The sequence below is a fragment of the Chiroxiphia lanceolata genome, chromosome 2, assembly GCF_009829145.1.
Source record: "Chiroxiphia lanceolata isolate bChiLan1 chromosome 2, bChiLan1.pri, whole genome shotgun sequence".
Taxonomy (NCBI): Eukaryota; Metazoa; Chordata; class Aves; order Passeriformes; family Pipridae; genus Chiroxiphia; species Chiroxiphia lanceolata.
In genome coordinates this window covers 59,596,605-59,612,028 of record NC_045638.1, presented here as the reverse complement: position 1 = coordinate 59,612,028, position 15,424 = coordinate 59,596,605, and the positions used below count along the sequence as shown (strand labels likewise).

General features: G+C 40.9%; 1 protein-coding gene across 8 annotated transcripts in view; it reads right to left on the bottom strand.

Moving 5' to 3' along the window:
- The window catches only part of ENOX1 (ecto-NOX disulfide-thiol exchanger 1), a 361,700-nt gene that overhangs the window by 236,817 nt on the left and 109,459 nt on the right, over window positions 1-15,424 (bottom strand). For all 8 annotated transcript variants that reach the window (XM_032680006.1, XM_032680004.1, XM_032680003.1 and 5 more), the window contains one exon: window positions 7,365-7,442. The gene's annotated coding sequence lies outside the window, so the exon portion shown is untranslated. The remainder of the gene's footprint in view (window positions 1-7,364; window positions 7,443-15,424) is intronic.

The window sequence follows — 15,424 nt, the reverse complement described above, 5'->3', positions numbered from 1 at the left end:
GTAGAACAGAAGTAGCTCGCGTCTTACGAAAAGAAAAAAAAGCATTTTTCAAATAGTAAGGAAAATTAGGCATTGGAATGAATTCCCTAAAGACTCTCCATCACTGGAGGCCCTTGGAAACGGATCAGCCACTGATCTGACGGGAAAAGTGTCAGTATAGTTGATGCAGCTGCAGGGCCCTCAAGCTACTTCCTAATTTTCTACGATAATTTTAGGAAAAAAAAGTGTGGTTACTTGGATGAAGAACAATTTTTTTTACTTCTGAGATATTTTAGGCAATAGTATGTATTACCTTTTCCTTAGTTAATTTTTAATAATGTTCTGAAAAGCTCAAAGTTAATAAGTAGCTTGACCCAAGATATTCTTTCATCTTTCTACTTTCATTTTTGCTCTTTGAGCAAACTGCTTGGTCAAGCTTTCCTCAGATACTTAGAATACCTCTTGAACACAATATTCAGGGTTTATTTGGGTTTTTTTCCGAATGTGGGATCAAAGACATTAAGTAGGAACACAGTCTTTCCTGAATGGTTGCCTACAGCCACTTTTGGATCATTTCTTCTGTAGAGTCAACCAACCATATTAAAGTTGATGTGGTTTCCTTTAAGTTTTTCTTTTTTGTTTGCTTGGGTTTTGTTTTTTTTATTTGTGGCATTGAGTAGTCACTTTCTCCGTATTTTCCCTTTACTGCAACGATAACTGACCCTAGAAACCTGAGTCATTCTGGAGCAGTATATCTTGGGACCCTCAAGCCCAGAAGTGCTATGTGGCACTTAGGGACACTGTTTAGTGGTGGACTTGGCAGCACCAGATTAACAGTTGGACTTGATGATCTTAAATGTCTTTTTCAACCTAAATGATTCTAAGATTCTATGATTGGCTATCATGTACACTAATCCAAAAAAATCCTTTAATGTTTACTATTTGAATGGGTAGCCTTTCTTCATACTTTAGCTAAAAAGCAGGAGAGAAAGGACATAAACCTGCCAACATTCTGCTGGGCTGTGATGGAAAAAAAATTAAGGGTTGTTTTCTAACCATTCATTTTGGTTGTCACTTGGCCATCTGAACAGTCCTCGTTTTTTAAGTACTGTCTCTTCCAAGTTTCACTACTGCTTCTGGAGACTTGGACAGTAGAGGTGACAGTGGATTTCTCCTCTTAGCTGGAGAAGATGTTTTAACTGCCTTTCAGAAGTGAAATCAATTTATATCTTCCTGTATATGGCAACAGACTTTCACTGGATCTGTAGCTTATGACTTTTATCTTGCTGTGACATCTGCTTTGGTCAAGGGGATTACTCCTCCTGGAAGGCATCAATACTGATGATGTTCACTTGAGCAGCTGTCCTCCCTCTTCTATTATTATTATTATTATTATTCATGATGTGCGACTGATTCTTCTGAGGGCCTCAGGCACAGAAAACTTAGCAGTTCTTTGCTGTCTTTCTTTTAAAGGGACCTAAATGGACAATTATTGTCTCTGAAATGTGCTATGGCCAACATTTCATCTCATCTATTGTTCAGATATCTCTGTGCAGCCAGAATGTGGACAATGAAAAGGTGCAAGATGGGTCATTATCCATATGCTGAGAGCTATCAGTTGCACACTTAGTGCTTCTCCAACAATGTCATTCATTACCTAGTATCATACTGAGAGAGCTTAACAGATGGAACAAAGAGAAGACACTAGCAGTGACTCCATCTAGACAAAACTGAGGCACAATATGGACTGGGGTCATTTTAATTGAGGGTGTATCTCCATAATTAATTATTGAGCTTTTAAATTCTGTGCTTATTTTACATAATTTGTATCCATCTGACAGTCATACTGACTATATTCAGCTTCTTAATGCTGGCACTTGTGTCAAGAAATTAGCAGTACATGGAAGGGTACAGGTAAATGGGAGAAAGACAGGAAGAAAAGTGTTTGGAATGGGACATATAAGATCTGCAAATGCTTATTCTGAAAAATAGATAAACAAATTAAATCAGCTACCATATAAAGTAATTTTTCCTTCTAATATTTGAGAGATTACCATAAAGAAAGTTATGTTCAACTGTATATCCTCACTATAAATAAGACACCAAATGGCTTCCTATGGAGCAAATAGAGCATAATCCAATATCTGGATTTCAGAAATACCCAAGTGTTGTGTAGCCCTGGAAGAGACTACATGGGGTGGCATTGAAATATTCCATACTGGAAGATTAGGTAAATAATCACCGATTATCTAGACAACTTTGCTCTTGTTGGTAATGAAGGCAAATGAGCCAAATTATCTTTGCTGTCCCTAAGTTGTTCTTGACTGTTGACACTAAAGATCTCCCTTCTTTTTGTGTTATGTCCCAGGAGTTAAGATCAGCAAAGATTATCATCTAATTGCCACTTTGAAGCACAAGAGATGGCACTGGAGTGAGGGTGGAAAAGAGCTTTACTCCTAATCTGAGTCTATGAACACTTTGTGTAGTTTGCGGGAGTCTCTCAGCTGTTCCCATTCTTCTGGACAGTAGCTATCAGTAACATAACAGGGAGGTATTTAAGGATGCTTCTGGGCTGTTCCTCCAGCAGAGGAAGCACTTGCCACCATTTCTAAAAATACCTTGAAAAGAACTCAAAACAGAAAAGCCAGTGGAAGGTGAATCTGCTGTCTGGGTTGGTGGTTGATTTGTTTTCCCTGTATCCATATTAATTTCAGTCTTTTGCAGTATCTCTGGCCACAGCTCTTACTCGGGTAAGCAAAATGCCATTTTAGTTTTTCTACTAGTCACTTGCTCCATGTCTTGATGTGGGCAATAAAAAACCAGGTGGAAGGTCACAGGTGCTCTGAATCATCATTCAAAAATAAAAGTAAAAAATGTATACAAAATCATAGAATTGTTAAGTTTGGAAAAGACCTCCAAGATCATCAAGTCCAACCGTTAATTGAGCATGGCCATGTTCACCACTAAACCATGTCCCTAAGTGCCACATCCCCGTGTTTTTTGAACACTTCCAGGAATGATGATTCTACCACCCCCCTGGACAGTCTGTTCCAATGCTGGACAATCCTTTCCATGAAGAAATTTTTTAAATATCCAATTTAAACCTTCCCTGGTACAATCTGAGGCTTTATCCTCTCACCCTACTGCCTGTTACATGGGAGAAGAGACCGACTTCTGCCTCGCTTCAATCTCCTTTCAGGTTGTAGAGAACAATAAGATCTCCCCTGTGCCTCCTTTTCTCCAGACTGAACACTCCCATCCCGACCACTCAGTCAGTCCTCATAATACTTGTGCTTGAGTCCTTGCACCCTCTTCATTGTGTTTATATTAGCTTGCACATACAACTCATGATTTGGACACAACAGTCTTTACAAAATCACAGTCTGGTTTGAATTTCTGTTTTAATAAAATGTAACTGTCCCTCCATGGCAGTTTTGTGAGATTTACCTCCCCTATCTTCCCATTTTATTCTCACACATTCCCTTCAAGACTCTAGCTTGTAGATTTTCACCAGCTACCAAACTATTTGGTTTCCATCTTTTCAATAATTCAAATATATGTGTCAAATGCACACATGGAACATTTCCAGGTAGTAACATTTCCTTTCCTCTCTTCCTTTTTGTAGCCAGGTAATTTACATATAAGGTGCACAAAGATAACATGCTCCTCCATGGTTCAGGTTTATGCATCAGCTCCGCCTGCTTTCTCTTTGCAGCCCTGCATTGAAGCCTCTGGTGGGATAGCTGTGCTCTGAGCAAAGCGTGGTGGCACAGAAGGTTTGGCCTTTCTGGCAGCATGGCTTTAAGGCAGGCACGTGTATCTAATGCAGTGGCAGCAGGTCCGCGTGCAGTGCTGGTACACAGATTAAAGGTATGGTTGCCATGATTACACGCTCGGGTGGAAAAGTGCTCTCCCTAGGCTCTTCCCTTCCGTTCTCCCTCTCCTTCCCATGTTTTTTGACAGATTGGTATTTTGCCAGTTGTGGTTTCTTTGCTGAAGAAGCAGCAAGATAACGGAGCAGTGCTCCCTCCACCAAACTCCCGCAAGAGCCAGCCCGGGCTGACCATGTGCCCAGGATGTTTTAACAGGAGGACATAGCAGATGAGCCCAGCCCCAGGAGTCAGAGGCTTCCCATCCCATGTGGTGGCCATGAACTGTTTTCACCACTTTTGTTTTTCCCTACTCCCCATAAAACCAAGACACTTGTTTAACCATAAGGGTGTCAAGGGCAAAGGTTTGAGGACACTCCAAGAGGCATTTAGTGACCCCAATAGAAAAAACTTAAGAAATTCCACCAAAGCAAGAACAAGTAATAAAAGTGTCAGAGAAAAAGAGGCTTCTCTGGAGAATGGGTTGAGGGTTCATAGGCAGGAAATAAAAGAGAGATTAAGAAAACAAGAACTGTGAAAGAGGAGGAGACACTTACAAATAAAAAAAAATCCATGAGATTTGCAGTGAAAGACATGGGATAAATGGAAAAAGCTGACCTAGGTTAAACTAATTATTTAACTAGATCACTATCCTGTTTCTTCCTTCAATATCTATACCAGATGCTGCAGAGAAGTGGTACAAGAGATATCTACACAGCTGCAGAAGAAGCTTCACCGAAATCCCAGGCTGAGGATTGTTGAGTTCAACCTTCCATCAGGCAACTGCTGTGTAACTGTTGTAACTGCTTAATAAATGTGTAATATGAAAAATACATCTATGATGGCATTCCTATTGATGTAAATATCTATTTCTTGTGATACCTATTGATAATACCTCGGGGCAATATTTTCCAAAGGGAAATTTCACCTTCTATCTCCTTTTCAGTAGAACTGTCTTGCCTTTTAACTTAATTGGTTTTCCTTTGCTTCTGCATTATGATGAAGGTGGAGCACACCCATACCCAAACTATTTTATGCCACTTAGTATACATACATCTAATATGTACATGTATCAAATTAATATGATATCCTCTTTTTAAATGACATGATACTAATTTGTATGTACATCGCAAATCTTCAGGAATCAGACTTGTGAACAAGGACATTTTTAAAATGTGTTTTAGATGAATGATGTCTAAGCTTTCTCCACATAGCAGCTGTTGACTACATTTGTATCAAATTTTTAAGACACAGGTTAAACAACACTTTGCTTTGGCAATTTCAACAGTAACTCTTGGAAGTCTTAGGTGAGCCTTGATTCAAAAAACACTCATAGACAGATCTGAAAAGGAAGATTTTCATAAAGCTGCTGCTGCTGCTAGTAAAGGATTTACAACCCAAATGCCAATACTGCCTCTAGTTTTCTCCCTTTATCCTAAATGTCTTTCAGTGTTTGCACTTCTTTCTCTCCACCCCCTGCCAAAGAAAACCACGAATATTACCCTAGGGGACATCATTATTAAAGAAAGGAACAGTGCAGTCAAAACCTTAGGATGACACAGATCATTCAACAGTTGTTCAATTACACTGAAAAGCTACTTATTTTTGAACATGGAGCTTTCACTCAACACAGGCCCAAGGCACCACTATCAGATTTGTCTCTGCAATATCTCGACCAGTTTGATGTAGGGTCTTTGCTCATTACACAAGCTGTAGCCTTGTGTGAGGTTTACATCTAGGTTCAGAGTTCCTAAAGCATCTTGGAGCTGTGTTGGCTTTAAAAGATATTACCAAATCATAATCATTTCCAAGAACAAATTAAAAGTTGTTTTGGATACCTCTCATCCCCTTAATCCATCTGATATTGGTTTTGTTTGAGGTTTACAGGCCACTTTCCCTGCAGAATTCCTACAGAGTAATAGAATAGTATGTGACTACAGAGGCAAAAAGGACAGCAGTAACACCCAAAGTATTGCAGACTAAACCAAGCAGATGAAATGGAACATATTCCAAAATGAACAGTTTTGAAAATTATTGTTTAGGATGACATACAACTCCCACAGACCTTGAGTATGACCAATAGCGGTGTATGACCCTCCAGATGGAAAAGGTGATTCCCATAGGTTTTTCTGAGAAGATTTCTATAAAAATGCTGCTCAATACTACCTTTGAAAGCAGTAAGAAATCATAGAATCATAGAATCAACCAGGTTGGAAAAGACCTCAGAGATCATCAAGTCCAACCCTCGATCAAGCACCGCCATGGTTACTAGACCATGGCACTAAGTGCCACATCCAGTCTCATCTTAAAAACCTCTAGGGACGGTGAATCCAGACCTCAAATCTTTCTCTGACAGCTGCATAGAAAAGCATATTGAAATGCAGAGGAGTGTTTTCTACCCTCTAAATCAAAGCAATCGTGGGCCACAGTGCTTATAACACTATTGTTCCGGCTGACAAGAACACAGAATTAGCTACAGGCTCCTCACTGCTCCTTGCCGTGATGACACTAGAGGAATCAAACCATTAATATTTTGCGCCTTTTACAGTCTCTTAAATACAACCCTTTGTTTATTTTAATTTTCTTAAACTTTCCATGAACCTGAGCTCCTCCTGACCTGAAAGCCTCAGCAATTCTGCTGACCCTTTGCTAAGTGTGCTTCTCAAAACATCTATAGTTAAAACTGTGGGTCAGCTGCTCACATATTAGCAACCTGGGTGGGAGTAATCGACTGCAGGGCCTTTTAGGGTAATGCAGTTTCAAAACACACTGAAAGGCATAGCAGTGAGAAGAAAATGACATACAGGTCCAATTCCTTTCTGCAGTTTAACCCTATGAACTGCAGTAATTCACCTCAAAGGAAAGATGAATGCGTTATTCTACATCTACACAATAGTAACAGAACAGAGTTACGTCCTAAGCATATTGCAAGAAACAAAAATAATTTTTTCACAACACTTTCTCCAGAATATAATTAAATTTGGTTTGCATGCATTCAAGATAAAAAACGATAACGTGTTAGCACAGGAATCTAGATGCTGAAATAGTGTCCTCGTTCCATCCAGGACAGGGTTAATTTTTGCAGAAGCCAGAAGAGGGCCTGGCTAGGACCGAGAGGTTATTCTATAACACCTCATATCATTTTCCAGGGATGGGGGGAGGGCTCACTTCTGGGTCAGGGTAGCATGGCAGAAGGGGCGGTCCTGCATTATTTGGGGTTTCTGCATGCTGAGCAATGATGTTTCTTTTTCTTGTACACTCTTTTATTAGTACTGTTGCCGTCACTGGTGATTTCTTATCTCCTTACCGTTTCCAGTAAATTGTTCTTATCTCAACCCCTGATCTTTACCTTTTGTGCCTCCAGTTCTCCTCTCCAGTATGTCACAGGGGAGGGGGAGAGGAAGGGGGAGTGAGCAATCGGCACATGGTTTGGAGTGGTTTCAGTGGGAACACTAAATTGGAGAATGCCATTCCTAAACCACAACAAAAAGTCAGAATGCAATTCAGTTTACATACCTGTATGCAGGAAGGTAACTTCTCAGTGGCCCCATCACAGTATTTCCAAAGGAATATTACAAATTCTCATGGCCAATCCTGCAAGAAGTGGAAAGAATAGTTAAAACTAGAGTTTCCAAAGGAAAAGCAAATAAGATCAGCTGTTTCCTTGGATACGCAATGCTAAGTATCAGTGTAGATTTGGTTTAGAGGATGTTAAACACTGTAAACTACAGGAGTAGCTAGATCATAACAATCATTTAAACACAGCAAAGTTCAAGTTAAATAAAATACAAAGTGGTGAGTTGTTTTTAAAGACAAGTTATTGAAAACCATTGGCGTAAAAATACAGTGAATATGTGGGACTGGTTTAGAAAGAAAAGAAAAAAGAGTGAATACTGCACCAATTTATATTCCCTTTGAACTGCCTGTAATACAGACCTTAAAGTGCATTTTCAAACATATAGCATATCAAAGATGTATACATTTATTTCTAGCCATGGCACTTCTAGGATTTTGGTAAATGAAACCAGAAATAGTCTAGTGGAACTGTGCTGTGTGACAAAGCATGATGCGTTCTGCCCAACATCAATAAACAATGGTTTTATCCTTTAAATGAAGGAAAGAATTTCAGCAGTAAGCAAATGCCTTACATCTTGCATGAATTCTTCAACAGAGTCAAAGCAAACCTATCTTCTCAACCTCCTCTATGTGCTATTCCTACTCAAAACATAAGTCATATTCCCTGAGATCTATCAGTTGCTAAGTTTTCGATCATGCCAGCCATGATACCATGATACACAAGGGACGATGATATACAAGGCACTAAAGCTTTCTGCTATAATCCCCTCTGGGGTCCACACCTGTTGTTGTAAGGGTAATTATCTGAGTATCCCTGAGGCCAATTTTTGCACTTTTCATATAAAAATCACCTCTTGCATAAGACACGAAATTTAAAATCATCCCCTTCATGGATATTGAGTCACTCCATTACCTCTGGGAGAGATATAAATTATGCATTCTTTGGTTCTCTTTAAAATTTTAGATGCACAAGGGGACAGAGAAACATCTAAATGGTACTAAAAATACAAAGCATTGAAGAAAAAAACAATAACTTGTATGGTATTAACTGCTACAGTGCTCCAAAGGCTCCCTGCTTGGTCAAGAAAAGCACTGAAACATAACAGCAGGCCTCCATGCTAATGGCTGCTAGTGACAAGGACTCATTGAATGTCACTGCTTCACATACTGTGTACTGTTCATTTTTCTTATCTCTGTGACCTCTCTTTTGAAATGACTGATGAAACTCCCCTGAATTAGCATCTCTGCTTCTGGGCATTTGCCAGCAAGATGGCATTTAGCAACATCTCTACTAAATACTTAAATAAAGCAAGGGGAAAAAATCATAATCTTAACAAAAAATAGTCATCATGTCTGTTAAAGAATACTCAGTGTGTACTGCAAAAGGGCTGCTTCTCTGAAGACTTCTCCTTAGGTTATTTTTTACCTTTATGTCCTTTAAGAGTACTGGCTTGTCACAATACGTGCATTCACATTTCAGACTTGGCTAACATTTTCATAATGAGTGTGAATAAAAAGAAATAGCTGTTACTGCAAGAAAAAAGGAAATACCTCTGTTCCGATGCCCTGCTGCTATGATGACCTATTTCACACTAGCATCTGTTCTCTTCTCATGAACCACTCCAGATGTAAGCTGGCAAAACAGCACTGCAAGTATGTTACCCAGACGTCCACTGATTGCTGCAGATGTTTTCTTCCATGCTTCAATTTTAATGTGTGCCTGATTAATTTTTTCATTGTTATTTCAGCTACTTGGGCCACAGATTTTCCTGTGAAGTTTGCAGAATGCAGGATCTAATCTGCATCCATAAGGAAGAGCTCCCTTTGTGTGAACAGGTTCATTAATGACTGGAATAACCAGCCAACAGAGCCTGGGCCTGAATTGCCAAAAGAAATGTAAACTTCGGCAATCTATTATGCCTTAATAATATTTGCCTGAGGATTTAACGCAATGTTCATTTCAATTTCAAAATTATAGATGTTTGTAATATTCAAATGCATCAGTCTGACCAAAAATATTATGCCCAATCTCTGCCTCAAGCCCTTGACCTGAATGAGGTTAGTGACAGGGATATGAATGACTTGAGCAGAAAATGAAACACAAAAGTAGTTTTATCGTGAAGTACAATATTTCTTCTGTCACTTAACCATTTTTTTTCCTCTCAAAATTACAGGGTAGACTGCAAATCTTCAAGTCTAGCAGCCACTACGACAGCCTAAGTGCCATTTAAAAGAATAATAATTTATGAGGCGCCTTGGTAGAATAGCAAAGGTCACAGAGAAGACTCTCCAGGGAGGAGAGGATGACAAAGGTTACACAGATGACAGAAGACTCACCTACAGGAAGGGATTTTCTCAGAAGGAAGATGTTTTCTTGCAACAGCTTCATCCTACTTAACACACAGTTGCCTCATCCAACTTAACAGTTCACCTTTAAGTTATCTATAAAGCATTACTTACAAAATACACTTCTGAAATTCGTGGCTTAGCACCTTGGCCTTCTACTCAAGGCCCACTGAGCTGCTGGTAGATGGAGGACATTGTTGGTCTGTCTCACAGGGCACAAGCAATTGATTTGATCCCACCTGGGATAAAAAACTTGAAAAATGTCTGGAGTCTCTGCAAGCCAGTCCCCAAATAAATGCTGTCAGCCAGTACCACTTGCAGACCTCTAACAGACCACCACAGACTGGTGTAGTTTCTCTTAGAAGCAATGGGAGGAGTTGGTACATGAGGAGCCTAAGACACACAGCTGACACATTGCTCTGGGGCAGTTGTAAATTTGTGTACCAGCCATTACACTACAAAGCAGTTTAGGCAGCTTTTTCTTGACACAGCTACAGCATTCCCCTCCTTCAGCTGCCACAAGTACAGAAAAAAAAAAAAAATCAGGGATGAAGACAAGCAGGAACAACTCTTTTTGGCACAGCTCCACTCTCTGCAGCATCATCCCTGGGTTCATAAAATACACATTAACTGGTGAGAGAAGCTGGGGCTGCAAACCTGGGGGTAACCGGCGGTGTCTGTAGAATATCAGAGTGATAAAGAATAGCTTAACCCGAAGCCAGCATGCAACACAGGACAACTGTTATCTCTTCAGAAACCTGTGGCCATAAACATTTTGAAAACTGACAGTTTCCAACTGTTCACTATCAGTTGTGGGAAGTTTCTGCAGCTGGATCAATGCTGGCACTTGTGGAGGGGGTTGGTACAGCTCCGAAGGGTACAGCTTGTAGTTCATGCTGGTAAAGAAGAGGTTGCTTTGAGTATAACTGATTATGCTTAATTGCTGTAGAATAACTGCTAGAGGCCATCTTCCTGGTATTTGACCTCCATGCCAGGCCTCTCAGCTCATAAAAAGGTATCTGAGAACTACATAATAATTCAGGTAGATTATCGAAGGCAATATCTGGGGACTCTTATCTATTTTCTATACAAAAATAGGGCAATTTTCTGAAGGGAATGAGACACAGACATTCATACTATCTTCATTCCCTTGCTCCAGCAGTCTCTGGTCCATCACAACAGCTGCTGAAGCCTTTGGCTGGCTGTTCAGATCACAGAACATTTTTACAGACCCATAACTGCATGCTGATGACAGCAGAGTGTGCCTTTGGGAGAGGGAAGGGTAGAAGGCAAGTGGAAGGTGGGATGCAGATGAACAAGACTCCAGTTGTAACAGCCGTCTTTTATCCTGCACATCACCTGCAGGAAGGAGGGAATGTCACAGAAATGTTGCAAACACAACGAATAACCCAGGCAATGCCCACTCCCGAGTGACAAATCCACTGGGCGTGCTGCCAAGCAGCCCTCCTGAACCTGCCCAATAAAGGGAACTGGCATTTCCAAATCGTGCTTTGCCCAACACTTACAGCCGCTTACTCCAGAGCAGAGCCCACCCTCAGTGCCAAGCCTTATGGGCTCTGTGTGGGGAGTTTTATACTCTCCTGTGTTGGTGTTGTATGCTCTGTCTTCCTTTATTAATTTTAAACAGAGTGGGGGGAATGTAAATTCACCGTTGGGGATATGTCATTGTTTGCTCAACATGCTCCATATACCTTTATTAATTTTGTATTGAATGCTGGATGAGATTTCATTCCGAGGGGAAATCAGAGATAGCAAAAGGTCTTTCCCACAGTAGGACAGCAATGGGGAAGGGGAGGTTATTTCTCTGTGGGTTTATTTTGAGTGATTTATATGCTTCCATGGGTTTCTAAAGCTGAAGAATTTGAGCTTTCATGAACAGGCAGTTTCAGGGCCATGACCCACTGGTCTGAAAGGTTGATTATCTTAATGTAGCATTTGTTATTCAAGTCTTACAGCTTACAGGACACTTTAAAAGTAGCAGATTATGCCTCTATATAGTGCAAGATCAGTATGTAAAGAGAAAAAATTAAAAGCTTTCAAAATAAGAACTTATTTCTGAGTAAGATTTATTCTTCTACAGTACAAATGCATAAACACTACCTGAACAACAAAAGGGTCGTTGTTTGATACAGGTTCACAAGGTTTAACTTTTAGCCACAAAGTTCAACTCTTGCCTCATTGGAAAAAATGATTCTGTCTGTAGGAACAGCTTGTCAGCCTGTCATTTCCAACACCGCAATTCCCAACCCCCCAACAAGCTGACACTTGGCTTGGAGCATGTAGGGACACTCAATGCCCTGGACTGCTGGACATGTTGCAGATAGTTCTTTGCTATCTACTTCTAATTCACACAATAAGTTTACATTCCACCATAGCATATCCCTTTGTTCATTTCAGCATGTATTTTTTCACCCACAATTCTGCAATGCCGGGTACAGAGGCTTCTCCACTTGTGGAAACCCCTGAACATGACACATCTCTCTCCTTCTGCTGACTTCCAGAGCAAAAAGTCTGGGAGTTTGTAGCTCATCTCCAGTTCCACCAGCACCCAAAAAATGAAAGCCAACCTCATGTTGACTGCACAGGGAAATTCAGACTGTGATTCCTCTGTACTACTGAGCCCTCTGTGATTCCTTGGTCAAGGGACCTTCTGTGGGAAGGGGACCATGGGGTGAAGCTATCAATGAACAGGAATTTGGGGATAGCTTGCTGTATAAGGAAGGAAGATCAATATTCTCTTGGGCAGTCCAAAGCTTTTGTTTACGATTCCCCAGGCAGTTCTGACATGAAGGACATCTGACTAGATAGCAAAAGACCTGTTTTGCTGATCAGAAGATGCCACAGTAAGATTTATACTTATAAATAAAGACTTCCTAGCATTTATGCTGCTGAACAGTGCCTTACTGATACTGGTCCTCATAACAAACATCAAAAGGTGAATTAATTATTTGTTTGAGCAAAGTACATCATACACTTGAAATTATGGACTAGCTGGCTCTCACTGCACATGCACAAGTCATTCTTTTCCAAAGCTGGTACATGAACTCCCTGTGTGACTGATGGCAAGGGCAGAAAGTTTCTGCACTGCAAAGCACAGTTCCCTTTTTGAGCACCAGAAAGAGCAGAACTGCTTCAACTGAAAAATGAGTGAGGAAAACAGGAGAGAAAGGGGCTAGGGAACTGCAGCTGGCTGCCATGGGCTCTGTAGGTCAGCACTTTTATACCTGCTGAATACAGCTGGATTTTGAACAAGTGGGAGGTAAAGAGGAAGGGCAGGATTTGGAAGCTGGCTCACATCCATCCAAGATGATAACATGCAACCCAGGGAAAAAGTAATAAATACCAGGTACATGTCACAGCACACAATGCCAACAGCCTTTAATAAAGGCTAATGCAATGATACTCACCAGCCTCCCTGCTGTGCTGCCAGCAGCCTGGGTGTTCACAGGGAATGAAGGCAGGCAGGTAGGCAAGGAGCAAAGGAAGACAGGCAGCCCTGCCTAACTGTGAACATCTTGTCTAAGATCCTCTTACTGACCCCACATAGGGGTACAGAAGTCAGCTGGTGCTCCACATCATTTGTCTATTAGCTGTGTCCTTGTCCTGGTTTCAGCTGGGATAGAGTTAATTTTCTTCCTAGTAGCCAGTAGAATGCTGTGTTTTGGATTTAGTAGGAGAATGTTAATAACACACTGATGTTTAAGTTGTTGCTAAGTAGTGCTTACTCTGAGTCAAGGACTTTTCAGGTTCCCGTGCTCTGCCAGTCAGCAGCAGCAGGGACACAAGAAGCTGGGAGGAAGCAAGGCCAGGACAGCTGAACAAAATTGCTCAAAGGGATATTCCATACTACAGAACATCATGCCTAGTATACAAAATGGGGTGAGTTGGCCAGGAGAGGCCAATTGCTGCTGAGAACAGGCTGGTCATTGGTCACTGGGTGGTGAGCAATTGTATTGTGCATCACTTGTTTTTCTAGGGGTTTGTTTTCTCTCTTTTTCTTTTTCATTACAATTATTACTATTATCATCAATAGTATCATTAATATTAATTTTTTTTGCTTCATTTATTAAATTGTTTTTATCTCAATCCATATGCTTTGCTATTTTTCTGAATTCTCCTCTCCATGGGGAGGGATGTTGGGAGATGGGGTGAGTGAGCAGTTGCATGGTACTTAGTTGCTTCCTGGGCTTAAACCACAGCAGTCCTGGACAAGCTGCAGGTCACCAGTGGTATTCTGTGCTCAGTTTCTCTCCAAGTCCTCCAAAAACAGAACAGGAACTGGCTAGAGTTACAGCTTCTGTCTTTCACCTTCCTGTAAGCTATCTTGCTCTCCTCTCTTTTAGTGCCACTATTCATGAAACTCTGAAGGCAAAATTACATTTAGTCATTGCCTCTCTTCACCCTGCAGAGGAGAAGACTCAAGGGGACCTCATCATAGTATTCCAGTTCTTAAAGGGCAGCAACAAAGAAGATGGAGGCTTTCTCTTCTTCAGGAGACATATGTAAAAGACAAAGGGCAACAGGCAGAAGTTGTACCAGGAGAGGTTTCATCTTGATACAAGAAATAAATTTTTTACTGTGGGAACAATCAACCACTGGAACAACCTCGCTGAGGATGTGGTAGAGTTCCTGCCTCTGGAGGTTTTCCAAGTGCAATTGGACAGGGTGCTAGACAATCTCATCTAGTCTTCCTTTCCCACAAAAGGTTGGACAGATGATCTTTTGAAGTCTCTTCCAATCTCAGTTGTTCTATGACTCTGTAATTAGTTATTCACCCAAATGCTGTTTTTCTGGAGACTGATTCCCAGAGCTTCCCATTCAGACCTTCAAGGCTGCCCATACCATCCACTCTTTCTCTCTGAGGCTAAGGTTGCCATGAAATAATTTACATTGGAAGGGACCCCTAGGGGTCCTCTGGTCCAACCTGCTGTTTAAGGCAGGTTGCTCAGGGTCTTCTCCAGTCAAGTTCTGAACATCTTCAAGGTTGGAGATTTCACAGCCTCTCTGAGTAATTTGGGTCAGTGTTTGATCACATCTATGGTGATTTTTTTTCTTCCTTCCAAATATACATATAATGAGAATTTCAAATGTTCTGAATTGCATCTATTGCTCCTTTTCCTATTACTGTGCACCTTCAAAAAGAGTCTGACTTAGGTATCCCCTTCCATTAGATAGTCTTAGACAGCAATAAGATTTTCCAATGACCTTCCCTTGATCTGAACGGTCACAGATCTCTCCACTTCTTCTCATATATTCTCTGTTCCAGCTCACTGCAGATGTTGGTGGTCCTCCTTGGGGGTCTTACTTCAGTCTTTCTATGTCTTTCTTGTACTGGGGAGCCCAAAACCAGACACAGTACTTCAGGTGTGGTCTCACATGTGCTGAATGAAGGACAATTATGACTTTCCACCAAGCTAGATCCAGCTGAAAGTGTCCAGGAGGCTGCAAAGCGCAGAGCTAGAACAAAAAGCCTTACAAAGGTGTGCCCAGCTGTGAGAAAAATACACAGATTTTTGCTATGAGTGGAATAACACTGAAAGAGGGAGATGAAAGTTGGCCACCAAAGCTTAGAGCAGTACCAGACACACAGGTAAGACAGACCAGCCAATTGGGGGAGACTGTACAGATACAAA